Raw genomic sequence first — 22,371 nt, forward strand, 5'->3', positions numbered from 1 at the left:
GCCGTCCCTGGCCCGTTTGCCCACGTTGGAATTGCAATGCCGAACGAATATATCACCAGGTGACAGTACCTTTGAACTGGAATGGCTTGGTGTTGATACACGTTTTCCTTTTTTCTTTTTTTCGGTAAGGCCTCCTCCTCCTGCTTGAACAGAGATTCACAACGACCGCCTCAAAATTCTGTTGCTGAAGTGTATTTTCCAAACGTGTATAGACATATACACTGGTAATCGCGATGGCAATGTGATCACTTTGAATTATTCTTTTTGGAATACTTTCTGGCTAAGGTAAGGTATATTCTATGTCTATTTTACCGAACCTGAACACCCCCCCCCCCCCCCCCCCTTGATGATTTTGAGAAGGTATGTGTACATGGTATATACCTTTGATTTGGGAGTATTTGGGGTTTCAGGGGATCAACCAGAACGCATTTTATAATGCATAATGCATTTTATCTTGCGTTCTAAAGAAAAATACTGGATTATCTTGGAAATGTGCAGTGTTTAGCGTGTAATAAACTACAAACTACAGTGTGTAGAAACAAACAATTTTTTCCATGTTGCACTACAAGTAGCGTCTGTCAAATGAGCCACACCATTGTCTCCACAGCTATAATACAGAACACACACACAGCTCTGTAAACATTGTGAAACACCGCGAAAATGACAATTTTAAGCTGACCTGAAGCGGCAGTGATGGGGACAGTTTATGGCGCTGAATGAGTTAATAGGGGCCCCCAACCAATCAGAATTGTATTTTAAAGAGAGATCAAAAATAAATAATAATAATAATGTCAGTATGCTGAATTAGTAGTGGAATTATTTAATAAAGGCCCTCTTAACCCTTTCACTACCACACTAAAAGGTTAACCCTTTCACTACCACACTTCAGACTGTTAACCCTTTTACTACCACACTACAGAAGGTTAACCCTTTCACTACCACACTACATGATGTGAAAGGTTAACCTTCTGTAGTGTGGTAGTGAAAGCGTTAACCCTTTGGAGTGTGGTAGTGAACGGGTAAATTATTTAATCTGCCATGGGGAGGTCAGTCAGCCAGCCAATCAGGGCGCGGGGGGGGGCTCGAAACGTCAGTCATGGTGTCAAAACAATTATTTCAACCGACCAATCAGAGGGGGGGGGGGGCATCCAAATGTTAATCATCATGTCAAACATAATTTCAACCGACCAATCAGAGGAGGGGCTCTCGGAACTTTAACCCTTTCACTACCACACTACAAAGGGTTAAGGTGTTCACTACCACACTTGTTATGTACCATGAGCTTGATCACTCCTGTGTCACTGGGCATGCAGGTGAGGGCTGCTAATTAGCTAATTGCTGCTGATTGGTTACCTGCTGGCAGGTTAAAACCAGTCCCTGAGACACACATGCTGTGGCTAGAGGAGAGTGTGAAAACAGAGAGTTGTCACGTTCTCTCATTCTTTGTTCTTTAGTTTGTATCAGTATTTCATTGTTAGAGTAGTCTTTTGGGTTACACACGGGTTTTGGTGTCTGTTTGCACATAGGTTGCGTCCTTTTGAGCCAGGGTCGTAACAGTTGGGCGCTCGTCCGGGAGTGAATTTGGAAACAAATACCCCTAGAATTTGTTTGGTGTTTTTTTTGTTTGTTTTGCATGGTGTGTCGTGGTGCTATAGTGTGGGTGGTGTTCGTTACATGTTGTGTAACGTGGGGGCTTGAGCCGATCATCAAACAGGTGAGTATGCCCTTATTTGTTTGTAATTTGATGTGACTACTTATTGCTGTTAAAATATATAGTTTAGTGGACACCACATGTAGGTAGGGACGTTATTTTCTGGTTGTTTGTTAGCTTCCTGTGCACCACATACTCCTGGGGCAGTCAGAGAAGTGATTAGCACCATCTACTTGTCTTGTACCATACCATATACTTGATGGGTGGATGGTCAATATGATCTTTGGCTGGTAGCAGGTGTGGTTGAAGAGGGTTAGGTCTACAGGGCATTAGCTTAAGGGTAGGTAGGATAGGGGGCCAGAAAACACAGGTAGTGTGGTAGGGCCTGATGTCGTTTTTTTTAGGGTAGACATGTGGTGGGCCGTGTTGACTGCAGTTTAGATGTAGAAGCTGTAAGTAGTCATATCAGGTTATAAGGGGCACCTGTTTGAATTTGTTTGTTGTATTTATTTTGTTTGTTTTGAGTGTTTGGATAGCCTACCTGTTAGCACCTGAATAGATGTATGACTAGAATAGATAGATGAATAGATGTATAGATGTATGACACATCTATTTATTTCAGGGTGGTTGTTTTTTTAATAATTTTTTTTTTTTGCAAACTAGAAAGGTGCGCTCAGTAGAGCACACATTTCCACCGCGTCTCCTTATAGTTATTAGTATTGGCATTAGCATGCTGACGCTAACAAGGGGTGCTTCAGCGGTGCTTCAGCGGTCTTCAGTGGTTCTTTAGTGTTTCTTCAGTGGTTCTTCGGTGGTTCTTTGGTGGTTCTTCAGTGGTTCTTTAGTGGCTCTTTAGTGGTTCTTCAGTGGTTCTTCGTGGTTCTTCAGTGGTTCTCAGGTACATTGTGTGTATGCTAGGGTGTTTTTGGTGACTCTAAAGTGAGCAGGTTGTGGCACTGGTGCAGTAGGGATGGCTTCCATAAAGGATTTTGTTGATCACCCTTCTGATGAGTTGTTGGAAAGAGTTTCCAATGAACAGCTTCTGAAGCTTGCTGTGCATTACAAGGTGGAGCTTACTGCCAGTGAGAAGCGTTTGAAACCGACTGCCTTGGGTGCTTTGAGGGCTTTGCTCGTTAGGGAGCAGGTGCTTGCAGCGAGGGTGGAGGAGCCTCCTTTGTCTGACGTGTCTCCGCTGCTATCTGCGGTGGCGGAGGATGAGTGGAGGCTTAGAGAGTTAGAATTTAAGGAAAGACAGCTACAGCAAGAGCGTGAGGAGAGGAGAGAGGAGCGTGAGCATGAGCGTGAGCTTAAGGAGCGTGAGCTTAAGGAGAGAGAGTGTGAGCATGAGCGTGAGCGTGAGCTTAAGGAGCGTGAGCTTAGGGAGAGAGAGCGTGAGCATGAGCGTGAGCGTGAGCTTAAGGAGCGTGAGCTTAAGGAGAGGCAAATGTTGCTGGAGCACGAGCGTGCGCAGAAGGAGCTTGAGTATAAGCATGCTGCCTTGCAGGCGGGTGTTCTGCATTCAGAGTCGCGTTCCGGTTTTGATGTAGGCAAGAATATTAGGATGGTGCCTCCTTTTTTTGAGAAGGATGTCGATAGGTATTTTCCCCTTTTTGAACGGGTGGCAACCACATTGAAGTGGCCTGATACAGCCTGGACAGTGCTGCTGCAGTGTGTTCTTGTTTGTAGGGCGCAAGAAGCCTATACTGCTCTGTCCCTTGAACAAAGTGCTGACTATGAGCTTGTTAAAGCTTCCATATTGAGGGCTTATGAGTTAGTCCCCGAGGCCTATCGTCAGTGTTTTAGAGGTTATCACAGGTCGGAGGGACAGTCGTATGTTGAATTTGGAAAAGAGAAGGAGAACCTGTTTGACAGGTGGTGCACCTCTCAGAAAGCAGAGTCAAGAGAGCAGCTTAGACAGTTGGTTCTCCTAGAGGAATTTAAAAGATGTGTTCCTGATACCGTTTCCACTCATCTAAACGAGCATAAAGTATTGAAGATAGGCAACGCTGCTGTCTTCGCTGATGAGTTTGTGTGGAGGACTACCGTGTTGAGTCCAGGGATAGGCGTCCTTTTCAGGGGGGCCGTTTCCCAAAACCTGTGTCTGCTGGTCAGTTAACTTCACCTCCTAGGCGGGGTGGTTCTGCTAGTGCATTCCCAGAGGGATTATATGTTTCTACTGTAAAGAGCCTGGTCATATCGTTGCTGGGTGCCCGGTGCTTGAACAGAAAAATTTCAGAACGGTGGCTCTGGTAGAAACCATATGCAGAACACCTATGCCAACGTTAGAGGGTGATGGGGAAAGTATCAAACGTGTGGACAAAGAGCTCGAGGGTTCCTCAAGATTTATGATGGATGGATTTGTTTCCCTGACTAATGCACTAGAGTCCAAACAGGCTATAACAATTTGGAGAGATACCAGAGCTTTTCAGTCCCTCATTCTGGAGGGGATTTTGCCGTTTTCAGAAAAGTCTTCTTTGCATTCCGGTGTCATTGTTCGTGGCTTTGGAGGTGGATTTGTGGATGCACCTTTGCATGAGGTCACACTCAATTCTCCCTTAGTATCAGGAAATGTTGTTGTGGGGATATGTTCTCACATTCCCATAAGAGGGGTGTCCTTCATTCTAGGGAATGATTTGGCTGGTGACAAAGTGTTGGCTACTCCAGTTGTAACTCCCATTCCTGTGGTTTCTGAGGTCCCTAATGAGCTGGCACAGAAACATCCAGGAGTGTTCCCTGTGTGTGCTGTGACACGGGCAATATCAAAGGACAAAAGTGATGTTGTTGATACTTCGACTTGTGACATTACACTTAGTAACACATTCTTTGTTGAATTGAAAAGTGTACCTGTTGAGAATTTTGGAAAGCACACTGCGGATGTACCTCTGCATAATGATTCTCTTGATTGTGCCTTTGTGTCAGGCCCGGTGGTGAAACCAGAGTTGGCATGCGTGCCGGATAGGCATGTGGCAGGAGATGATCTGGCAGCGCAGTGTCTCAAGGTCTTCCCAGCCTTTACGGTGGCTGAGGCCACGAATGAATTGGAGGATGAGTGTGGGAAGGATGCTATGAGAGATGCTGTTGATTCATGTGACACCGTTCTAGTTGAAGAGGCTACAAGGCCTGACTCAGGCTGCCAGCCTTCCCACAGTAGCTCTATTGTCCCTGATGTTTCACTTGTGGGCAGGGATGGTCCCAGTATGTCAGTTGATGATTCTGACATTGATTCACGTGTCCACACTGACTCTCTGCCATGCACTAGGTGTGCTAGTTAACCTAGTTACCTGTGTCCTGTGGAGCAGGAGCCGCCTTCGCGACCTGGTCTGATGAGTGGCAACCTTTTTTATCAGGACAATGTTATTTTGTGTGACGCCATTTTAGATGGTGTTCCAGATGCTTTTGTGACTGATGTATTGCCATGTTCCAGGGACGGTGGGGCTGTACCTAAGGCGGTGCATCCTACTCTGGATGTTCACGGTTTGCAGTATCCTGAACTGCCAGTGCCAGGTGGGATGGATAACTGCCAGTGCCAGGTGGGATGGATATGGGCGCTGTGGTGGTATCAGAGATCTATGGTTTTTGTTTTTCTGTGTTCTGTCCTGTTGACTGCAGTGAGCTTAGCTCTCAAATTGATTTTGGTTTGCAGTCTATTTTTGACAGGTCGGTATCAGTGGAGGGGCCTGTTGAATATGATAAGGTCTTGGTTTGTCGATTGGGTCCTAAGCCTTACGCCTCAGTGGAGGAGGCGCCTGCCCCACTCCAGCCATATACCGCAGTGGCGGAACCTTTTGTGAGGTCTAGCTTGCTAGAGAGTCGGGACAGGGTTGTTTTTTGTTTTACACAGCATTGGCGAATGTTCCACAGTGGGGAGCATGCGACACGGTTGGTGGTCGTGTTTGACAGGGGCCAGCCCGTTATCACTGTTGTGGTAGTGGCCCTGACAACTAATGGATCACAGTATTTTTTGTTTATGGGTTTGATGTGTAGTGGTTGCCTCTTGGGCAACCATTTTGGTGGGGGAGGTGTTATGTACCATGAGCTTGATCACTCCTGTGTCACTGGGCATGCAGGTGAGGGCTGCTAATTAGCTAATTGCTGCTGATTGGTTACCTGCTGGCAGGTTAAAACCAGTCCCTGAGACACACATGCACTCTGTCTGCGGCTAGAGGAGTGTGTGAAAACAGAGAGTTGTCACGATCTCTCATTGTTTGTTCTTTAGTTTGTATCAGTATTTCATTGTTAGAGTAGTCTTTTGGGTTAAACACGGGTTTTGGTGTCTGTTTGCACATAGGTTGCGTCCTTTTGAGCCAGGGTCGTAACAACACTACAGAAGGTTAACCTTTCACTACCACTGTCTATAGTAATGAAAGGTTAACCTTCTGTAGTGTGGTAGTGAAAGAGTAAACCGTCTGTAGTGTGGTAGTGAAAGCGTTAACCCTTTGTAGTGTGGTAGTGAAAGGGTTAACCTTCTATAGTGTGGTAGTGAAAGGGTTAACCTTCTGTATTGTGGTGGTGAAAGGGTTAACCATCTGTAAGTGTGGTAGTGCAACGGTTAACCGTCTGTAGTGTGGTAGTGAAAGGGTTAACCCTCTGTAGTGTGGTAGTGAAAGGGTTAACTTTCTGTAGTGTGGTAGTGCCCTTCTGTAGTGTGGTAGTGAAAGGGTTAACCTTCTGTAGGGTGGTAGTGAAATGGTTAACCGTCTGTAGTGTGGTAGTGAAAGGGTTAACGTTAGGTTATGACTATAACCAAGTTCTGTTAGTATAGCAACGCTCGGCATCGCTCTCTGCACTATCTCGCATATGTGCACGCGCACTGAATAAAGACCACAAATGTACCTTTAATCCCAATATTCGTCTGACCACACCCCTATCAGCTTACCCATATAAGCAGGGGTGGGGCCACCTACTCACCTCCTTCCCAAGCTTTCGCCACAAGGCGAGGTCAAAGGCTGCAGCGGCGTCGGATGCCGAGCGTCGCTATACTAACAGAACTTATAGTCATAACCTAACGTTCTGTTTCGTATTCGCTCTCGGCATCGCTCTCTGCACAAGGGAGGCCGAGCGAGAGCCAACGGCTAACAAATACACCCCGCTGACAGCCCCCCACAACCATCAGAACAGGGAGGGCCGAGCCCCCCCGACCCACCCTAATGGAGGGCACCCCCCCTATTAGGGGCTTCACGGGAGGGCGACGGACCCGACCGTGCGAAGAGGCACTCAAGTAACTCAACGCACAGGGTGAGCAGACCGTGGCTTGACCCCACGACTACACACACGCACAACCCGCATGCCACCCGGGAACGAACGGAGGAACAACCTCGTTACTGGCCCCAGAATCACGGGGTCAAGGGCAAACCCAACCCCGTGGCAAGGCCGTAGCAGCGGAGCGCGAAGGAAGACCCAGACCCACCAAAAGGACTGGACTCCCTGGAATGGGGGCCCGGAGAAGTCCATGATGCCAGCATCAAGACCCCACCAGGTGGGCACGTAGTGCCCCGCCCCCCACATCGCCAGCGTATTCGGACAAAGGCCCCTCAGCCGAGCGGGCCCCGTCCCCCCAATAGTACACCGCCTGGCACACTGACCCTGCAACAGGCAGTCAGCATGGCCGTAAGCACACAAAAAAGGTTAACCAACGGAAGCAGGCGGCGCACCGGGGAAAAACCAGGCAACAGGCTATTAACCCTAGCCTGGAGACTGCGGACGAGACAGGCGCCAGAGGGGACAGCTGAACACAGCCGCACCGGCGGAAGGAGCGTAAGCTGGCGGTGTTGCATGACCAAGCCTCCATTTAAAAACCCCCACCCCAGAGGGGTTGAGGCAGAGAAGGCTGACATGATTGGCAGACGTCATGAACGTGCAGGGGCACCCTCAACGGTGAACCCGGGAGTTGACACTGCTCCAACACACCAGGGAATCAACCACCTTGGTGTTACCCAATGCGGTGGTTGTTCCTATAATCCCTCAAGAAAAAACTCCAAAACACACCTGCGGGTATACACCGGCTATACCGCAGTACAAGTGTTTCAGTTTCCAAAAAAGGGTTAACAGGCCTACGGGTCGACGAAACATTACTTCGGACCGGGCCTGGCGGTACGGGAAGCACAGGGTCACCAGAGGAGGTCAAAAACCACCCCCACAGGACCCTCTTCGCCATGTGTGAGAGAGGAGCGAAAAAGAATGGAGAACCAGCCCCTAAGCACACCGTACTTGGTATTCCCAGGCGGTCTCCCAACCAAGTACTAACCAGGACCAACCTGTGTAGCGGCCGAGATCCGACGAGATCGAGCGTGTACAAAATGGCATGGCCGTAAGCCATTACGACAGTGCTGAGTAAAAACGTACCCAACCAGGGTCTCCATAGCGCTTAACCCTGTGACACCCGGACCGACCTGGCATTTTCCCCCCTGAAAAAAGCCCAAGTCCCTCAGGGTACCAGAACAGCAGATCTGCATCCCCGGCGGACAACGGGTTCAACTGATCCGGACCAGCGTGACCAGAACCAGTCCCGTGCCCTAACCACGCCGACATGCCTACTCCAGGAGAAAGGGCAGATATGCGTGTCGATCTTAACATGAAAAGAAGGCGCCACCCAGACGTTCGGGCGAACCACGCCTGGTGGCCCACCCCAAGGGCGTGAGACCCCTCTACATATGTTCAGATCCATTCCGTCATCATCCCCCAGACATGAACGAGAATCCGTCGAAAAACCAACCCAGGTCGTGGGACTTGGTCGTCGGAAGAGGAAAAACCCCCATCTCAGTTGCTTTATAAAAACGCCGTTTTAACCACAAGCAACCAAGGCGTGCCAGTCAGTCGCCTGTTTACAGCGAGCTAGCACTATACGTGCGTCGGGACACACCCCCATCAATGAACAGGCTATTTAGACCTGTCATTGAATCCCCAAGGCGCCCAGGGGAACGACAAGAGGGGTGTGACCCTACCTAACTCCAACACTTTTTGAATAGAAAAGAAGGAAGCATCAACAGTATGTATCCCAGTCTACACAGCCGGGGGTAAAAAATTTTCACATTTTTACATCCCACCACCCTCCCATAGGAAGGAGACGGGGATCCCCAGAGAGACTTCCCACGCGAGCTGTACAGATTGAAAAGAATATATTGCACCTTGAGCCATGTAAAAAATTGGTTTTAGGGCTCTCCGGGGAAGAGGCACTGAACCCATACACACTCAATAATCGAATTGAATCGAATACATATACAATAGAATAGGACACCTTCTAGAGGGTCCACTCACTTTGACAATCTGAGGAGGAAGGCTCTGTACTCTGATGGAGGCTCCCTCACATGGAAGAAGGAGTCCGAACTCACAGAAGGCCCGAATAGGCGCTTGGTGAGGAGGAGCCCTGACCACCCCCCTGAAACAGATCCATCACATGGACCTGAACAGCACACGGAAGTCCTACCAACAGAGACGCGCACGGTGACGTACTCTATGGCGGGGGAATTCCTGCGGTGCACACGCCCAATATACCAGGCCGTGGGACCAGGAAACTCCCCCCCCCCCCCCCCCCCCCACCCGTAACGTGCCGAACCGCCACGTGACGGGAACCTTGAAGGACAGGGGGTGTACCCCTGACCGACAGAAACAAGGAGGAGAGGAAAGGTTACCAGTTCACCCCTTTACGACCCCACACCCATGATACGATGTAATGACAAAAAGAGAATATGACACAGTCATAGTCAGCTCTATGACGCGTTTGACAGCTCCACACAGCGCATGAGCTAACCTGCTATCTGATTTTTACTAAGGAAAAAACACAGAATAGAGAGGGCTCTAAGAGCCCCGGTCCAACATACACATGTGCTTCTGTGGCCAGTCCAACCCAGTTGTAGGTCACATGACACACACAACCCATCATCACCTACAAAAAATGGCAAAAACACTCTACAGAGGAACGCCGTTTTTCATAATGAGAGAATACATAATTCTCGATTAGTATTGGCCACAGGCCTTGCTAAGCACACACGACAGCGACCAAACAATCCTTTCTTTTAGGAAAATAAAGTTTCTCCAGCAGTTTTAGCACAACCTTAGCAATCAAGCTAAGGGTTACATCACATCCCTACCACACAAAAGACACAATGTAGTGCAACATGTCTGATAGGAGGATGAAAAAGTCCCCAGGGAACCGGGGGGAAACACAATCCTCTTATTTTACCCTCAATACGGCCAGTTAAAACAGGAAAACCTGTTAATATGTGAACACTGTTCATTGTCATCACAGGCTGAGAAAAGAACATTCTTTTACTCACTTGTCACTAAGCATAGCTTCATAGGTTAGTTACCTTAGTTGTGAGTACACGGTACATATAAACACACATGATGTTTCTCACACAACAACCAGATCATTTTCTGTAACAACCCGATTTGCACGGAGAAGCTAACTGCCAGTGACAAAGACAGTTCACACATAACTCGCGTCGTATCCTAAATGCATTGCAGCAACACACGTTTTGGGAAAACATCGTTATTCACAAAACATTTAGAAAAGTAAAACCAGAAGACGTGTTATAAGGTCTGGTCAAACCTTGTCCTACCCGGAACGTAGATCAGCGAAGTGCAGACTCAAGACCCCGTAGACAACACAGCCGATCCTGTGTTGCTCAAACTGGGCAGCGTCGTCGCTCCAACCAGTCGCTACAGTCCTCTTTGTTGACGCAATCCCCGTCCAGGCTCAGGGCAGGGTCGACGAACATCGCCTGTCAAGGATGACGTCGTAGTCGAGAGTGTAAAACATGTTATAATCAAAGCACGTTCAACAGAGTAGCATTAAGCTAACGGCCGCTCCAACCGTTCGGGCGCTACTGCCCCTGCTCGCGAGACGCCGAGCTAACGGCGCACGCGACCAGAAGCGAGCTCGCGGCGGCGCGCGAGGAGCTGAAGCTACCCCGCGCCAGGCCTTGGCCTATAGCAGCAAGCTAACGTTACCTAGTGATCACGACATGCTAGCGCCGCAGCTAACAGCTGACTGGCTAACAGTAGGCACAACCTAAGTAGGCCATGCAGCGATCCCAGCAGGCTAACGCAGCAGCTAACAGCTGACTGGCTAACCGTAAGCTAAGCAGCTATCACCTGAACATGTATACAATGACATAACACTCACCCAGACAGGCCGCCGTTCTGAACCTCTCCTCACTTTTTAAGAGAAAAGAGAAACAAGATGTCAACACTGCTTTACAACGGTGATTTTACCAACACCCGACGGAATCAGCACAATACCAAACTGGCCTGTGTAGCTGACTTGAACATGGATCTGCCGCTGTCGCACATCCATGCACATATCTCCTCGTGAAGGAATACTCTCATTTGGATATGAAAGAAGGGGCTTAACACGGGACAGAGAGATACCCACTCGTCCAGAAAACACAGGGATCACCAGTGTTAATGGTCGCGGCCCACTAGTTAACTAAAATGGCTTCAGACCAAGGTCTTCCGTCGTCTAGGAGACTGAACAAAGGACCCTAGCCTGGGCCCGGTTTCCATAAACATTGTCAATTAGTCCCCATAGCACTAACAGACAAGTGGAGCCTGCCAGCAAAACACTACTCACCCAACCTGGAACGCACCGCTTCTCACAACAGCGGCGCGCCACTACAGTCCCTGCACCGCCGGAGGGTTTCACTCCGTCCAGCCGCATCAAAGAAGACTGTAGCTGGGAGGCATGTAGCGGCGTGAACCCCCAATACGAAACCGGTGGAGTTTGTGGAATGATCACCATCTTCCAGACACTCCAGTACGAAGACAATATCGCCGTATTTTCTCGTTTTAAAATAGTGAGAGAGAAAATAAAGATATGATGTCAACGTATCCTTGTTTCCCAAAGCTGCTCCTAATCCTTTCTTCCAGCATGGTGTCAAGTGTGGGGATCTACGGAGGCACTTCTTCCTTGTGGTGAAAGCGAGAAGGAGGCGAGTGGGTGGCCCCACCCCTGCTTATATGGGTAAGCTGATAGGGGTGTGGTCAGACGAATATTGGGATTAAAGGTACATTTGTGGTCTTTATTCAGTGCGCATGCACATATGCGAGATAGTGCAGAGAGCGATGCCGAGCGAGAGCAAATACGAAACAGAACCATATGTAGTGTGTTAGTGAAATGGTTAACCTTCTGTAGTTTGGTAGTGAAAGGGTTAACCGTCTGTAGTGTGGTAGTGAAAGGGTTAACCTGCTGTAGTGTGGTAGTGAAAGGGTTAACCGACTGTAGTGTGGTAGTGAAAGTGTTAACCTTCTGTAGTGTGGTAGTGAAAGGGTTAACCTTATGTTGTGTGGTAGTGAAAGGGTTAACCTTCTGTAGTGTGGTAGTGCAAGGGTTAACTTTCTGTTTTGTGGTAGTGCCCTTCTGTAGTGTGGTAATGAAAGGGTTAACTGTCTGTAGTGTGGTAGTGAAAGGGTTAACCTTCTGTAGTGTGGTAGTGAAATGGTTAACCGTCTGTAGTGTGGTAGTGAAAGGGTTAACCATGTGTAGTGTGTTAGTGAAATGGTTAACCTTCTGTAGTTTGGTAGTGAAAGGGTTAACCGTCTGTAGTGTGGTAGTGAAAGGGTTAACCTTATGTAGTGTGGTAGTGAAAGGGTTAACCGACTGTAGTGTGGTAGTGAAAGTGTTAACCTTCTGTAGTGTGGTAGTGAAAGGGTTAACCTTCTGTAGTGTGGTAGTGAAAGGGATAATAATGACGTCTTGATATTATTTGTATTCAATGTTTTTACAGATACAAACAAAGCAGACAGGACAGACAAAATCAAGACATCACGACGACAAAACCAAAAATATAAATATATATACCCCCCCCCCCCCCCCCAAACATTTTTTAAAAATACAAACAAAAAAAACAAGACAACCAGTCACTCCTTCGTGTCTCTTACCAGTGTTAGACGTAGACAGTGATGGGCAGTAGCTAGCTGCAAGTAGCGACGCTACATAGCTTAACTACAATTCTCAGTAGCGTGCTGGTAGCGTCGCTACTTTTTAACCTGGGTAGCGATCTCTGTAGCGGAGCTATTTATAGAACGAAGTAGTGACGTAGCGACGAGAAACGTTACACGCTACTTTCGGGAGAAACAGTCTAGACTAGAAGATCTGTGAGGAGAAAAAAAAACTCCCCGTAAAAAACCCACTATGATTGGTTGGTTGGTTTAGATATGAGTATGACGACTCACTATTGGGTACGGTAGGCCAAAACATTACGGGTAGGCCAATCAGAGGCAGGATAGGGCGGGACTCCAGCCGCAAAACAGGAAGTGAAAATCAAAACACAGACGTATTGAATGAATGCAATTTAACGGATTACATGAACCAGTCCGCGCGAAATGGCAGAGGGGTTCGATGGCATTGATGAAGATGATGATGTCAATAACAACAATGCCTCTCCATGGCCCTATCTGGGACACATTTATGAGTTTGTCTGAAAAAACGGCTAAAACATTTGCTGCTCTCAACATGTCCAGCACTAACTTGAAAACACATTCAGGTGAGCTGATGAAAATCAACTGTTCCCAAACAGCACACAAGTCAGTACACTTTTTGTCAACAGCTTTAACTAACAGATAGCTGCTATCATGATGATGTTTCACTGTAGGCAGAAAATGAACAATATTATGGGGGTGGAGAAAAGAAAAAAAGAGGGAAAAGCAGTGGTTCTCAACCTGTGGGACAGGACCCCCAGGGGGGGTCCCCACATGATTTTGGGGCCATGGAATGTTTTGTGAGTTACATATTTAAATGCATTTGGTCATTTAGCTAACACTTTCATTCAAAGCAACTTACAAATTGTGTACAACAAGTCAGCAGGAGTGGTACATATCTAGCAGCCAAGGATAAGTAGTATTGTTTGTCAGTGTCAAGCTTGTACATACTGTAGTAGTATAGACATATTAGCATAGTTGGTAGTAGTATATACATGGTAGCATAATACTAGTAAAATGAAGTAAAAGTTACAATTCAGATATTGAAGAAGTGTGTTTTTGGTTGATAAAGTGGGCATGTTTCAGAAGATGCAGAGTTTAGGGATAAATAATACATAAAGATAGAATAGAAAAGAAAAAGACCATTACTGCATCAAAAGTAATCAACAAACTATACTATAAAAACTGATAAAACCAAATGGTCTCTTTCTTTTTTTTTGTAGAGGCTGCACCCAGCTAAACTTGCCTTCCTGGATTTTGTACATAATACAAGTTCATGTTAAAAGGATGACACAAAAAGCCAGACCGAGGGCTTGTTTCAGTTTTATAATAAACAATCAAACTGAGAATATTTTTTCCTGCCTATTTGTTTGGTGGAAACTTGATCACGAAGTAAAAAAAAAAAAAAGTAGTGCAGATGTAGCTAGCTATTTTTGCCATGTTCTTGTAGTGTAGCTTGCTACATTTCTCTGGGGATAGCTTCCATTGTAGTTGAGCTATATTTAATCGAGAGTAACTTGTAGTGTTGCTTGCTACATTTTCCAAGTAGCTTGCCCATCACTGGACGTAGACATATCAAATCAGAGATTGAGAATATATATATCTATAATACACAGTCTTTTTACATGGCTTTGTGTAAAGGACAGCTTCAAAGTTGTCATTCAGTCCACATAGTGGACTGCTCTATACGTTCACATTGTTTTAGATATCTACTGTATGTATTGTATTCAGTCGTTTGTTTGTTTTAAGATAGATAGTCAAGAAAAGGTTGCCAATGTCTTTAAATTTGCTGGGTTGTCCTGTGTTCTCATAGCGTATTATCTCCATGTGTAGCATATTAATGAGTTCTGTCAACCAGGTTTGGAAAGTGGTACTATTTCTTTGTTCCACAGCATTAAAATGCATTTCTTTGAAATTACCATGCCATACTCTATAGCAGTGTTAATTTTGGCAGCTATTTTCATTTTGGTTTTAGTCTTAACACATTGGCGACCGCTGGGACCGTCTAATATAGTGGTTGAGGACCAGCTTTTGTAAACAGACCGGTGTCTTTTTGTACAGCTAAATCTATACTTTATAGTATTGCTATCTGTCCATTCTCATTGTCAATTGAGTTCATAAACCGTCCCTTCAAAATGGCTTAAAGAAAAAAAAATGCATCAATAGGTTGTCATTTTATAGCGCTGTGAATATAAGCTTTATACCAGATTTGGGCTAGTATATTTTCTGGGAGGCTAGATAAATGGCTAATAGCTGCTAACGTTACATCCAACGGCATTTCCGTTTTACAGATGCTAAAGAAATAACTGAAACTGCATATGATCGAGACTGTCCCAAAGCATGTATGCATGAAAGGGGGGGGGGGGGGGGGGCGGGGGACGCTGTTTATTATTATTGATTAACAATAGCAGTGTTCGTCTAACTAGCCACATAGGCCGTTCGCCTGGTTGGCTATCAGAAGGGTGTCCGATGGGGCTGTAATTTACTTGAAGGGGATCTTACCATGGTCGGGCCTGATCCCCCCAAGCATTTCCCCGTTATCGATCGTCATCTGGTAGATTGATATGTCCATTGGCTGATGATAAAACCCCCTATTACATGGTGAAATCTGCGATCCGAAACGCAATCCAAGATACCAGGCTGTAGATCCACAATCATGCTACTGGAATATACATTGAAGGAAAGAAAACAAGTCTGCTTCAGGGCATACTGCAGTGGAGCGATGGCGCCCCTAAGAGGATCTGGCCGGTATTGCACACTCTCGAACTCACAGAATAGGGTAGATCTGCAGTGCCGGTCAGCGACGTTGAACGGGTTATTAAAATGGAATAAAAGCAATAACAACTTGCCACGGCTATATACGTGATTCTGTCCACAACGCATGGATTCGAAGCACGTATAAACTTGTGGTCGGCGGCAATGTGTTAAGGGCTCCCCACACGGCGGGCGATTTTAGCCAGGCGACCAACTTTTTTTGCGAGCCGACCGACAGAATTGTATCGCCTCCATTGTTATGAATGAGACAACCCACACGGCACGAGATTTTGAAGTGACGGTCGCGCCGCTATTTCTGTCGCTTGGCAAAAAAACGCTTCGATCCTATTTTTTTAGGCGACGGCAGCGGCGTCAGTAGAAGTACTACAGAAGTTATACTGGTGTATCATTTGTACACCATTAATTTATCAATACATTCATTGATCAATAACCTACGTATTATTACCATGCTACTTATGTTCATTATTATTAACAGGAACAATTTAAATAAATAACGTTAGTTGTTGAAGCTATAGTGGCCGCTTGTCATTAACTAATAAATGAACAATGCGCCACGATGCACCTACTAATGTTTTATAATCGGGTTGGGTAACAAAAGAAGTTGTGGGTGTTGACAGAGTTTAATGTCCAGGCTGCAGCTGATGTAGTTTATACGGTTTATTGTCCAAAGAAAATTATGGTTGAGAACAGAAGTTTGCGTCAGTGAACAAACATTCTCTCTCAGCAGGTGCATACTACTTGAAACAAGTAACCACACCCACCCCCAGCTAGACAGAGCGAAAGTTGGGGCACGCGCCTGTGACATGCAGGTGACAGGTCCGTTGTTGTGACAACGGGCCTGTCAGGCGCGTGTGCCCCACTGCCCCCCAACAAAACCCCCAAAGGGCGCGCAACTCCAGTGACATAACAACCTCAGCAGCAAACATACAGAACACATTATATAGCTTACATACATTATACATTACATACTAACCATGGATGAAGAAAAATGTATCACAGTTATTCAAAACTTCAAGGAACTGTACGATCCGAGCTGTCAACAATATAAAGACAATATTAAGAGAGATCAGGCGTGGAGATACATTTCATTAACGATGGGCTTCTCTGGTAAGTATACCTCAGTTAGCTAGCTAACTATAGTATCAGACACAGCTACCTAGTGGCGAATTATTTGCCCATATCTTCTTATGACTAATGTTTATATTTAATAGGCTATAGTACTCAAATGTAATCAATTAATGGATACTTTTATAATTATTAAATGTAAATGTCTAGTTTCTACACATCACAAACATTTATTTATTTGTATTACTTTTCAAGATTACTAGATCCTGAATATCAGTGCTTTAATCCAACCAATGTCCATCTAGTGGATATGAAAAAGAATACAAGGAACACAAATCAATATTCACATTTTCAATTTGCAGTTGATGAATGCCAAAATAAATGGAAGAACCTGAGAACAACAATGTTAGAAAAAGAAGATCAAATCTACCAAGTGAGCAACGGGGGAGAAAAGGTGGAAATACATGGAGATCATGGCCTTTCTTCTCCCCTACACCTAGGGCAAAGGGTATGTATGTGGTTAAAGAATTACACTTTAAAAACAGAGCCTAAATGATGATGTTGCCCTACTACAATACATTTTAATTGGACGCTAATTGTGAATGTGAAGCAAAATGGCACTTTATGTTTTTGACGTCACATGGGGTGTTATTGTGTCAAATTAAATATCCTCACTGAAAATCAAGTAAAACATTTTTCTATGTTTATAGTGGGGCGACACACTTGTCTGAGGACAATTTTATGTCTGGCCCTGCATGCCCCCTTGAGGAAGATGACGATGGGGAAGAGGAGGATGCAGCAGCTGTCCCGGCCACCCCTGCAAAGGTTCGGACACCAGCCGCTCTGACTGGCTGGGGCAAGAGGAAGAAGGCCAGGGAGAATTTGGACAACACCCTGATGAGCTTCATCACAGCTCCATCGACACCTGCAGCTCCCCCAACACAGAAGAGAGCTCTTTCTCCTCAGCCAAGTGCCTGTGATGGAGGCTCTAACCCCTCCATTGCAGGCAAAGGCACAAATTACCATAATCAAAATTCTGGAGGAACTTTGTGCTCTCCAGGAGCAGGGCAATGTAGCTTCAGCTGGCCCATCAGCCATGAGGCCAACACCACAGCAGTGGGAGCACGGGCAGAGGTATCTTACACCTTTTAATTACTGGGAGCAAAATCGATACATTGCACCTAACCCCTCCATGTACTGTCAGGATCTTGCCACCAATCTAGAGGTTTAATGTCTCAGCCAGTCTCTCTCTCCTCATGGTCCCCTGCCCTCCTCTGGTCCTCTGCCCTCCTCTGGTCAGTCACCCATGTTGGCCCAGGTCTTCACCCATGTTGGCCCATGCAAAATATACAATGTTTTTTAAAGTGTAATTATTTAACCACATACAAACCCTTTGCCCTGGGTATAGGGGAGAAGAAAAGCCATGATCTCTTTTTTTGCTCTTCTTTTTCTAACATACGTTGTTCTCAGATTACATTGCATTCATCAACTGCAAACTAAAATCTTATGATAATGATTGGTTAAATGTATGTTACATTTCTTGTTATTTTTAAATAAATGTGTTCCAAAGTCTGAAAATCATTTACTATGTGAAAATGTTAATTTCTAGTTTATACACATCAAACATTTATTTATTTGTATTACTTTTCAAGATTACTAGATCCTGAATATCAGTGCTTTAATCCAACCAATCCAAAAAAACGAAATCAAGGAAGACAATGGACCACAATGCAGTGACATTTTGTGTAATTACTTAAAGGACAAACATAAATACTCCCACTAGGGTAACAACAAAGAAACATTCATTCAAAGGCAGCTTGATCACAAAAAAGAAAAAGAAAACACTATACAAAATACACAATAATATACAAAACTATAGTAAATGTTCACTTCCTGCTGCAGTGAGGTAATCTACCTGTGTGCACGCAGTGGACAATGAGATGCAGACTTCTTCCTCAGTCAGCTGATAACCAAGGTAAGGTGTTGGTATCGTGACAACACTACAACATACACAAGTAGCTTGACAACCGATATCTTTTGTGTCTAGTAGGCATGGGCCAATGTGTGATTTTGGTGGTATGTCCTATTTGCACAGATGTATAATAAATAGTTTGTTAATAAACTCTGTTACTTGAAAAATGTTCACTGTGCTCCTAAATTTATTTAATTTAGGAGCACATGTACTCCCTGGGAAAAAGGTTAGCGTAGAGCCCTGTAGGCCTATATAGTAATAATAACACATAACGATATACTAAAAAGCTATTTAAAAATGTTTGGCTGCAGTGGTGGCCTGGATGGTAAAGGATATGGAAACCGGTTGGGTCTCTATTGAGCAAAACTCCATACCAGGAATATCAATATCCACCCTCCCATTTATGAGAGGAACACAGTTCAAAAAACACATAAAAGGTACCGTAGCTTTGTCAAGGGCTATGCCCATAGTAGGAAACATAGAGTTTCTCCCATCCATGTGGGATAACACATACAAAAGGTGGGCTGATAAGGGATTAATTACAATTGACAGACTATTTGATAGGAATACATTTAAATCTTTCTCACAACTACAAAACAGATTTTCTCTACCATCAAGTGACTTATACAGATATTTACAAATGAGAAATGATGTCACTAAACACACACAGATTGGGATACTATTAAGAAAGAACCAACCAATATAGAATTCCATTTTGAACGCCCGATATTGACAAGAAAACAAATATCCCTTATGTACCAAAATCTAAGGCTTGACATGTCTGATGACACTCTACATATTAGAGAAAAATGGGAACTAGAGATGAATACAATAGTGGAGGATGAGGACTGGCGATGGTCGGCCTACACCATTCTATCTTGCCATGCCACACTACCCTCTGGTGAGCAGAAATACTCCTGGTACTTCTCTCGCACAGTGTAGGCTTCCCGGGAGCACCTATTTCCACCGATGTTCCTGACTGAGACCATGTTGTCCTCACCGGCTCTTCTCTCATCCAGCCAAACCTGGCTTTACTGGGCCTCTGCAAGTAATTGTGCAGGATACAGAGGGTCAACACCAGGGTGCTCACCTTACCGGGAAGCAGATGTATCCTGCTGTAGAGAACCCTCCAGCGGGAGGCAAGAATGCCGAAGGCATTTTCAACAGAATTTCTTGCCCTTGAGAGACGGTAGTTAAAAATCCGCTTCTCGTGGGTGAGGTTTTTCCCGGGGCAAGGCCTCATGAGGTAGGTCTTCAGTGGGAATGCTGCATCTCATTTAGAGACACTTTATCATGCCAAGAATGGCCAATGGAGATCAGAAGAGACAAAGACGCTGGAGACGGCGGCAAGACAAAGAAGAAACACAGGGGGAAGAGGAGCGGGATCAGATTAAGACTAAGAAGATCTGCTTACCGTCCGGCTATTCCATCTATCTGCCTGGCGAATGCACGTTCGCTAGAGAGTAAGATGGATGATTTACGAGCGCGGGTCCGATTCCAGCGAGAGACAATATCCTGTGTTTCACGGAGACCTGGCTGAAACCAGTGACTCCCGATCACAGCATCTCTCCCTCCAACTCCTTCACCATCTTCAGAGCGGACCGTACAGAAGCCTCCGGGAAGAGCATCGGCGGGGGTCTCTGCCTTATGACCAACAACGGCTGGACTAGCCCCGGGGAGGTGAAGATACTCTCCCGTTCATGCTCTCCCGACATGGAACACCTCACGATCCAATGTCGCCCCTTCCATCTTCCACGCGAGTTCACTGCAGTGATCATGACTGCAGTGTACATTCCCCCCCAGGCGAGCGTCGGCAGGGCGCTAGCGGAACTACACAACCATCTGAACACACACCAGATCAAGCACCCAGACGCGGCCATGATTGTAGCCGGGGATTTCAATCAGGTGAATCTGAAAAAAGTCATGCCGTCTTTCTTTCAGCACATCGTCTGCTCCACAAGAGGAGGAAATACACTCGACCACTGTTACACCCCGTTCAGAGCCGGATACAAGGCTGTACCGGCCCCACCATTAGCGGGAGCGACGAACACGTCGGATCATGCCGCCATCTTGTTGGTCCCCGCTTACAAACAGAGATCACGTGACGCCGTCGTGTCACGTGAGGTAAAAAAATGGGACGACCAATCAGAGGCCACGCTTCAGGACGCACTAGATGTCGCCGACTGGGGAATGTTCGAGAGGAGCACCAGTGACGTCAGCGAGTTCACAGACACTGTGGTGTCCTACATAACAACACTGGCTGATAGTATTGTCCCCACAAAGAAGGCGAGGGTGTTCCCAAACCAGAAACCATGGGTTGACAGTACTATCAGAGCAGCCCTGAACTCTCGCACCACTGCTTATAACCTGGGCAGAGAGTCAGGAAACATGGAAGAGTACAAGACAACAGTCTACACTCTGCGCAAGGCTGTTAAACTTGCTAAGAGGACGTATGCCGACAGGATGGAGGCACAAATGGCACAGAATGACACAAGAGGCTTATGGCAGGGACTGAGGGCTATAACTGACTACAAAGTCAGCGCCCCCTCAATGGGGAGCGACGACGCCTCCCTTGCGGACCAGCTCAACACCTTCTATGCGCAGTTTGGTGCAAACAGTGGCACTGCTAGCTCAACGGCTAGTGAAGTCACTGGAGCGCCGGCTGTTGTGGAGGGGGGGGGGGGCATCCGCGGGGGGGCGGGGACGCTCTCTCATTGACGGTACACAGTGTGAGAAGAGCATTCATGCAGGTGAACACCAGGAAGGCGGCTGGCCCAGATGGAATAACAGGACGCATACTCAAGTCCTGTGCTAACCAGCTAGCCCCTGTGTTCACCACCATATTTAATCGATCCCTGAAGGAGTCAGTGGTCCCTGCCTGCTTCAAGATGTCTACCATTATCCCGGTACCAAATAAACCCTCCCCAGCAGGTCTCAATGACTACAGACCGGTGGCACTCACCTCTGTGGCCATGAAATGTTTAGAGAGGCTGGTCAAGGATCACATTTGTGCCTCCCTCCCCAGCGATATGGACCCTATGCAATTTGCATACAGGCCAAACAGGTCCACTGACGATGCGGTCTCCCAAGTACTGCACAGCACCCTCTCTCACCTGGACCGTCAGAAGGGGGGCTATGTGAGACTGTTGTTCATTGACTACAGCTCAGCGTTCAACACCATAGTCCCCACCAGACTGGTGGACAAGCTGATCGAGCTGGGTCTGAGCTCCGCTCTGAGCGCCTGGGTACTGGACTTTCTGAGTGAAAGACCCCAGGCGGTCAGGGTGGGGGGTCAGACCTCCAACACCATCACCCTGAGCATCGGGTCCCCCCAGGGCTGTGTTCTGAGCCCCCTGCTGTACTCACTATACACACACGACTGTGTGGCCAAGTTCAGCTCCAACTCCATAGTAAAGTTCGCAGACGACACGGTGGTGGTGGGGCTGATCTCGGACAACGACGAGAAGGCCTACCGGGAGGAGGTTGAGGTACTGGAACGCTGGTGCCAGGACAACAGCCTGCTCCTGAACATTGGTAAAACCAATGAGCTGATCGTGGATTATAGGAGAGGACAGCAGGAGACACACACACCACTGATGATTAACGGGGCTACCGTGGACAGGGTGAGCAGCTTTAAGTACCTGGGGGTCCACATCTCAGAGGATCTGACATGGTCAACACACATAGACACAGTAGTAAAGAAGGCGAAGCAGCGCCTCTACCACCTGAGACAGTTAAGGAAGTTCAGAGTAACGGGGAAGATACTCCAGTCCTTCTACTCAGGAGCTGTAGAGAGCATCTTGACCGGAAACATCACTGCCTGGTATGGAAACAGCACGGCACAGGACAAGAAGGCCCTACAGAGAGTGGTGCGCTCAGCCGAGCGTACCACGGGTATTGCACTACCTCCCCTGCAGGTTCTATACAACAAGAGGTGCAAATCCAGAACCTGCAGAATAATGAAAGACCCCCACCACCCCAATAACAGCCT

The sequence above is a fragment of the Notolepis coatsorum genome (genome assembly GCF_963971535.1).
Source record: "Notolepis coatsorum genome assembly, chromosome: 1".
NCBI classification, from domain to species: domain Eukaryota; kingdom Metazoa; phylum Chordata; class Actinopteri; order Aulopiformes; family Paralepididae; genus Notolepis; species Notolepis coatsorum.